This window comes from Syzygium oleosum, unplaced genomic scaffold, assembly GCF_021117445.2.
Source record: "Syzygium oleosum isolate NSW1041296 unplaced genomic scaffold, Sole_v2.1 Sole_v2.04, whole genome shotgun sequence".
NCBI lineage: Eukaryota > Viridiplantae > Streptophyta > Magnoliopsida > Myrtales > Myrtaceae > Syzygium > Syzygium oleosum.
In genome coordinates this window covers 3663908-3671064 of record NW_026607488.1, presented here as the reverse complement: position 1 = coordinate 3671064, position 7157 = coordinate 3663908, and positions in this window count along the sequence as shown.

The window sequence follows — 7157 nt, the reverse complement described above, 5'->3', positions numbered from 1 at the left end:
AGCCTTACCTTTCACATGTTATTGGGAGAATGCAGACGGCTAATTCGAGTATGCATTGTGATGTTTTGAAATTGATCCTCCTGGTTTTGTTGAGGACAACAAGCATTGCGTTGTGTTTTGAAGGAGATAGCCTGAGTTTGTGAGACTTTTTGAGTGTAGTTAGAGTTTTGAAAACATTGGAGAGTCGTGTGTTTTGAGCTATTGTAATCTCCTCTCGTTGATTTTAGTGGGATTATCTGGTCGATCTCTTTCAATAGAGTGGACACGCCCAACCAAACTACTTAAATATTTTGTGTCAAGTTTATTTCTGCTTTTATTTCTCGATCGCTTGTTTGCGTTTGATTCACGCTTCTGTCGTTTCGCATAACATTAGCTTTTGAAACGGATTTTAATAAAACCCATTCACTTGGAATGATCCCTCGCCCGCGGTTGCGGATACCATGTCAATATATAATTCGTTGATTTGATAAATATGTATATCCAATACTAATAACCTCTCTCCATTTCTCGAGGGAGGACAAAAAAACTCTCTCTAGTTTTCTGGAATCTGTCATCCGTCTCGCTCTGTGTACTCCTTTCATTGAGCATGATCACGATCATCATCCATGGCTTTTCTCTGGTAAGAAACATCTTTTTCCAAACCAGGTTTGCCCGTCAACGATCAGAAATCTCTCAATCCCTTCCACTGCCCTGCCTGCTACTCTTTTTAGTCCATCGTATGTTCGTCATCACTCCCTCTTCGAATTGACCTCCGTTTTTCCAGTCCGCAAAAGCTGCCTTCCAAATCGAGCCTCCAAGGCAAAAGAGGTAAGAGAGCGGAAGGATCGATGAAGAAGCCAACGACGTCTCTGTGTCTCGAATCACTAAGCACTGCCATTGCTGGTGCTGGGATCCTCTACTGAATTGGCCATTTTCTAAAGATCTATTTACTTAGAAAAGAATGGGGAACTGTCTTCCTCATGTGTAAACAGAGAGATCCAAGTGCTCAGCGATTTCAATTGTTTACTGATTGACGGATGGCTACCCTTGCAAGACTGACATCAGCTGTGTTAGCGATTGCCAGACAATCGCACAACGGACCTACAGTTGCGAATTCGCAATGCGATTAGTACAAAGCATACACCGTTAAAAACCAACAGGAGAGTACTTTTAGGTTATGGCGCAAAACGAAATATCACCAATGTTGCAGAATTGGATAAATCACAGTACTCCATAGTTTGCATTATGGAGAGAGGGAAGAGGTTGGGTGAACACTGGGTGTTTGTGAAAATTCCTTGGTGGAGTGTGGAGGTGAATGCCAGTATAATGGTCAGCCTTAAATAGTGCCGACTACAGAACATGGGAAGGCAAGATGCTTGATTTGCTTTATCGCAAGGAATTGCGTGGTCCCAGAGAGAGTGACCAGGCTCCTCAGCCTAATTACACTGGTCAACAATGGGAGTGGCTAGATAGGCAATGGATAGATTTCATTAGGTAATGATTATATCAGAATGTTTATCACCATTTGGAGAATGAAACTTCGGCAACAAAACACTATGGAAGAAACTTGAAGTGTTGTATGAGAGGAAATCGGCAAATAACAAGCTTTATTGAATCAAGAAGCTTGTCGCTTTGAAATATCAAGAGGGCACTCCAATGGCAGATCCCTTGAATGAGTTGCAAAGCTTGATAAATGATGAGCTACAAGCATTGTTCTTCCTTAGTTTGCTTACAGATAGTTGTGGGATATTTGTGACAACTCTTATCTCATCAGCACCTGATAGAAAAGCGAAGTTGGATGCGGCGAAATCTAGCTTGCTTGAGTATGAGACGGGGAAGAAAAGTGTGGGACTCCTTTCAACCACAACTTCTCGTCTCAGAAAAAGGAGAAAATCTCGAGAATCCTACAAGCGTGATAGATCCGAGGGAAGATCCAAGTCAAGAAAAGGCATAATTGTTAAAATTGTGGTAAGCCTGGCCACATGAAGAAAGAGTATCGATCCTCAAAAAGAAGAAAGTAAAAGTAAATGCCAAGCATGAGAGAAATGACACTTCCACGGTAAGTTCCCAAGAACACTTGTTTGTTTTGTCTACTTGTGATGATGATTGTGTTGATTTCTTGCGCAGATATGATTTGCAAAAATTGTGGGGATTAGTGATGTATGCCTTCAGACTAGCTTGGGCAACAAACTAATGCTCGAGCATATGAGGCATATTCCGGACCTTTTGTTGAAATCGTTTTCTACCGGAAAATCAGACGACAAATTGGAAAGTCGGTTCAAGGATTGGATTTAGAAGCTTGTCAAGGGGTTGCCCCTTTGACAGAAGAGTTGTCCTCTTTAACGCGCACAAGCTAAGGTTTGCAAGGACCATACTCATGACGTGGGAGAAGTTGTAACACCAGATCTATGGCATATGAGACTCGGTCATATGAGGGAGAAAGGCCTCGAAATTATTGCAAAGAAGGAACTCATCTCAAATGTGAAAGGACAATTAGGTATGCCAAATGAAAGTTACAATTGATTAGGTAGTTTACAAACAAAAACAGAAATTAACTCTTAAAGTAGGTAAGGTTACTATTTTCTATGGAATGTTACGAGCTATAGGACTTACAGAAGTCCCGAAGATGAACCAGAAATTACGTCCTCCAAAGAAAAATTACGAAAGGATATTTAACTGGTAAATTACCAATAGTGAGGACAATTACGAAAGCCAAAAGAAAGTTACGATGAACGAAGTTATTTGCTACTGAACAGGAGAAGGAAACTTCTCGTGGAGGTAGTTAACTTTGTTTAGGGGAAAGTTACGAGTGATAGGAACACAAACTTTACAAGAAAAGAGGAAAATTACCATCACTTGGGGATAATTACGATGAGTGGAGAACTATAGAAACAAAAAAAAACTTAGCATCATTGGAAGAATGCTAAGATGTACAAAAGGAAATTAGGATCAATGAGGTAATTTACTATAAATAGGAGAACAAAACTTGCAAAGTCCATAAGAAGGTTACATGGAAATAATGATTATAGTCACTAACAAATCACATTGTATATATCGAAGTTGCTTTGAAGAAACAAACTTACAGCAACTTCAGTGACCGTAAATTTTTTCATTGTCGGTAATCAATGAAATCAATCAGACTTGTTTATCTATTTATTTACTTGACCTTAATAGGTGGAGACAATGGTATGCGGATTCGTATATAGCTTGCTTGCGTATATATCAGGGCTGCATGTTACTTTTTTCTTGATTTGAAGAAACCCAAAAGCAATATATAGAAGTCTATCTATGGCAATTTGTCTCTATTGATTCTTGAGAAATGAACTTTGTGTATGTACATGCGTGTGTGTATGAATATGTAAATATTACAAGTTAAGGGATGTTGACATGTCTTCCTCATTAATCATTATCAACAGATCATTGACTAATTTGATTTCCATAAGTGTTTCTTGATTATCCGTTCCAAAAAGTCATAAACCTATAATACTTTTGCCAATTTAATCATAAACCTTTCAAGTTTGCCAATTGAGTTCTAAACATTTTCACTTCTTGTCAATTGAGTCCATTCAGCCAATTTTAGCCGCCCGAAACTAACATGGATGCCTGTCGTCTGGTCAACGCTGACGTGGCAATTTTTTTATATTTTAATTTTTTTTTCGATATTTTTTCCTTTTTTTTTTTTTTTTCTAGCCTTCTTCCCTTTGGCCGGCGAGGACCTTGCTGGCCTCTGGCGAAGCTCGCACCCGCTAGCCACTAGCGAGGGCTAGCCTTGCCAGCCCCTAGCTGGACGAGGTTGAACCTCGCCCAGCTAAGGCGAGGCCAACCTTGTCGTCGCTTGGGTTTCCCTCGCCTAGCGACGGTGAGATTGGCCTCGTCAGATCTGGGCAAGGTCGAGCATCACCCAGCCAAGGCGAGGCTGACCTCGCCATTGCTTGGGTCAACCTCACCATCGCTTGGGTCTACCTCGCCCTGCCAAGGCGAGGCCGACCTTGCCGTCGCTGGGCAAGGCCAAGGGCCGGCGAGGCTCACCCTCGCTAGTGGCCGGCAGGGGCGAGCTTCCTCAAAGGCTAGCGAGGTTGACCTTGCCGGCCCTCACCTCTGGCCAGAAAAAGAAAACGAAAAAATAAAAAAATTCAAAAAAAAATTCAAAAAATATTTAAAAAAACTGCCTTGTCAGCGTTGATCGGACAGCCGGTACCGGTTAGCATCCATGTCAGCTTCGGGCGGCCAAAATTGATCGGATGAACTCAATTGGCAATAAGTGAAAATGTTTAGTAGTCAATTGGCAAACTTGAAAGTTTAGGACTTAATTGGCAAAAGTGCAATAGGTTTATGGCTTTTTGGACAATTTTCTCATCTTTATCAACAGATCATTGACTAATTTTGATTTCCATAAGTGTTTCGTGATTATTTGCTCCTCAATTGGTGAACTATTGATTATGCTAGCTAGGGGTTGCCACTATTTTGCTTATAAAATTTTCCTCTTTTCATTGATTGCCTCGGTTCTTGTTTTGACATTGGTGCGATGTAATCAATTTAGGTTCTGAACATGAACCCGGGACCATATAAACTAATTAGCAATTATACTATAGTGGCTAGATATATATATTCTCTAATAATTGATGATTGTACATCTTGGTTAGTTAACGAGAATGCTGCTAAATTGCTAGCTTGTCGCAAAAAGTGGCACTGAACAAAAACAATGACGTTTCATGGATCAGATCATTCAATAGCTTTCAGAGCAAAACAAAATTGTCATTTACATTATCTGGTTTGTTTGTAATTGCTTTTGCCGGGGCAATCCCGTCAATTGCTTTGAGTTTCATTCTTTACATGGTGCGATCGAGATGGTGCAACATCGAGCAAAAAAATCGCGTCTCCTTCGATTTGTACTTTGTAAGGCCTCCTCCTCTTCATTTTCACTCCGAAATGAATCTGGGTTTCATAATTGCGTTTTGCTTTTAGCATCTAGCTTTAAGATGGCCACGAAAGTCGACTCCTTCTGATTTGAACATCAGCATCCTCAACAGGTACCATCGTTTTGTTCATATGGAATTCTTTTTTTTTTAAAGATTTATTTTTTTTTTTTGGTAACCAAGGATCCGCCACCATTCCCCGGGGACGAGCCTGCACAGGTAATCGGGGCGCCTATACCTCGGGGGAGACTAGCCCAGCAACCCACCGCCAGGGCCCCCCACTTAAATTACGGAACCTAGCGGGGATTCGAACCCAGAACCTCTCTGAGGGAAGGAAAGCGCCCACCAACTCGGCCATGCACAGGTGAGTTTTTTTTTTTTTTTTAGATTTGTTGACTCAGCCATTACCCAAAAAACAATATGACATGAGCAATTCTCCCCAAGGATCGGGCCTGCACATGAATGTTGAGTAATCGAGGCCGGGTCCATTTATCAGACAATATCCACTCGGGTTGGCCCAGAAAGAAACACTCTATTTGGACCGTATCCACTAGCTTTGAATATTTTCTATGCGTCCAAGGCAGTAGCCACCATGGAGCCCCCATCTTAGTCGAATTGAATATGCTGGGTCAAATGACAAGATCTAGTACATATACGTATACAGTATATTCACTTTCTTCAAATTTTAATAAAAAACATTAAAATCTTTTTTCCCCAGTGAAAAAAAAAAAAGCAAGCTTGCACAAGAACACATGAGAACATTAGCAGTTAAAGAGTTGGTTAACCTTGGTGTTGCAGAGAATGTGGCTCCCCAATATGGTCAACAAAAGAATTCCCTCCGCGCTCGCCGGCAAGGCACCGTGACAGAATTTCAGCTATGACCTCAACATTTTTAAGTTTATGAATAATCCATTTGCTTGCATGATTGAGTGTGACAGAGTGAAAACGAGATTAATGTGAATGTCAATCCACAACAGGGGCAAAACTCGCAAATACGTGCAAAGGCACAACACAACATGCTTGAACTTGAAGCGCATATAGAGATAAACTCTACACTTTATTATCAAAGTTCAACAAGGCTTTCAAACTTTGTTTCTTGCCCAGACCAGATAAAAAGAATCTCTCTTATTTTTCTCATAAAGATTCTCGCGCTGACATGACCATCGTGGGGTGTCCGTCAATATCGAGGGGAATTTCAGCTCCTTATTGGGTGTGGAACTAAATTGCCACTCGTAGTCTATCTGACTCAACTAATCACGTGCATAAACAATTTATTTTAATTTAATAAAACAATACCTTCAATCGATATCTTGCTAACTTAAGAATTAGATCTACTGCGAACAATATGTCCAGTTTATGTGACTTCATGTATTCTAGTTAAGTAGGATAATACAATATATAATTATTGTCTAATTTCTTATTTCTTTCCCTCTATCGCCTTGATGTCCTTTGTGAACATATGCCAAATAGTAAAGTCAATAACGGCTGCTTATGAGGTTATTAACTATAGAGCTATCTATAAAACGCTATATATAATTCTAGGAAGGTGGACTTCAGTTCATTTCTAGGAAATGCAACCTTTGATACGTGGGGTTGCACATATCTAATTAAATCAAAAAGAAAAAAATTAAAAATTTATCTGAATGGCAGCATATTTGTCTTTATGTTCTTCCAAGGAACCTAAAAAATTTGAATTTGTTGAAAAGTTTGGGACACTTCATTTGAAGTAATCATCGGTCTTAGTCAAGTGATATAGTCCAGTTTGGCGTGCGACGTGTGAACTTAAAATAAGATGATGAATTATTGCTGGATTAGTTGGCACGTCAAATCATTACGACCAGAAAATATTCTAAAAGTGCGATTCATGAATTTAAAATAAGATGATAAATTGTCGTTGGATTAGTTGGTACGTCGGCTAATTATGATCATAAAAGATTCTAAAGGACAGCAGACATTAATGACGGTCCAAGACAACGACAACGCCTTAGAAAATTGTTCGTTAATTAAACATCCATCAAGCCAGACAGATTAGCACTATCTTCTGACGTATAAATAGTACAACTAAATAACGACAATAATTATTTCTTGACCGGCTTTTCCCATTTCCACTAAACTAACAGGTAACATTTTGTGTGACAATGCCTCGAACGAGCCAATGTGTAGTCATCTTCTTCATTTTTTGAATCCAGAAACGCGTGTTAGGTATGCCGGATCACGGTACGGCGGGGATGAAGTCGAATTGTTCACAGTTCAATAAACAAC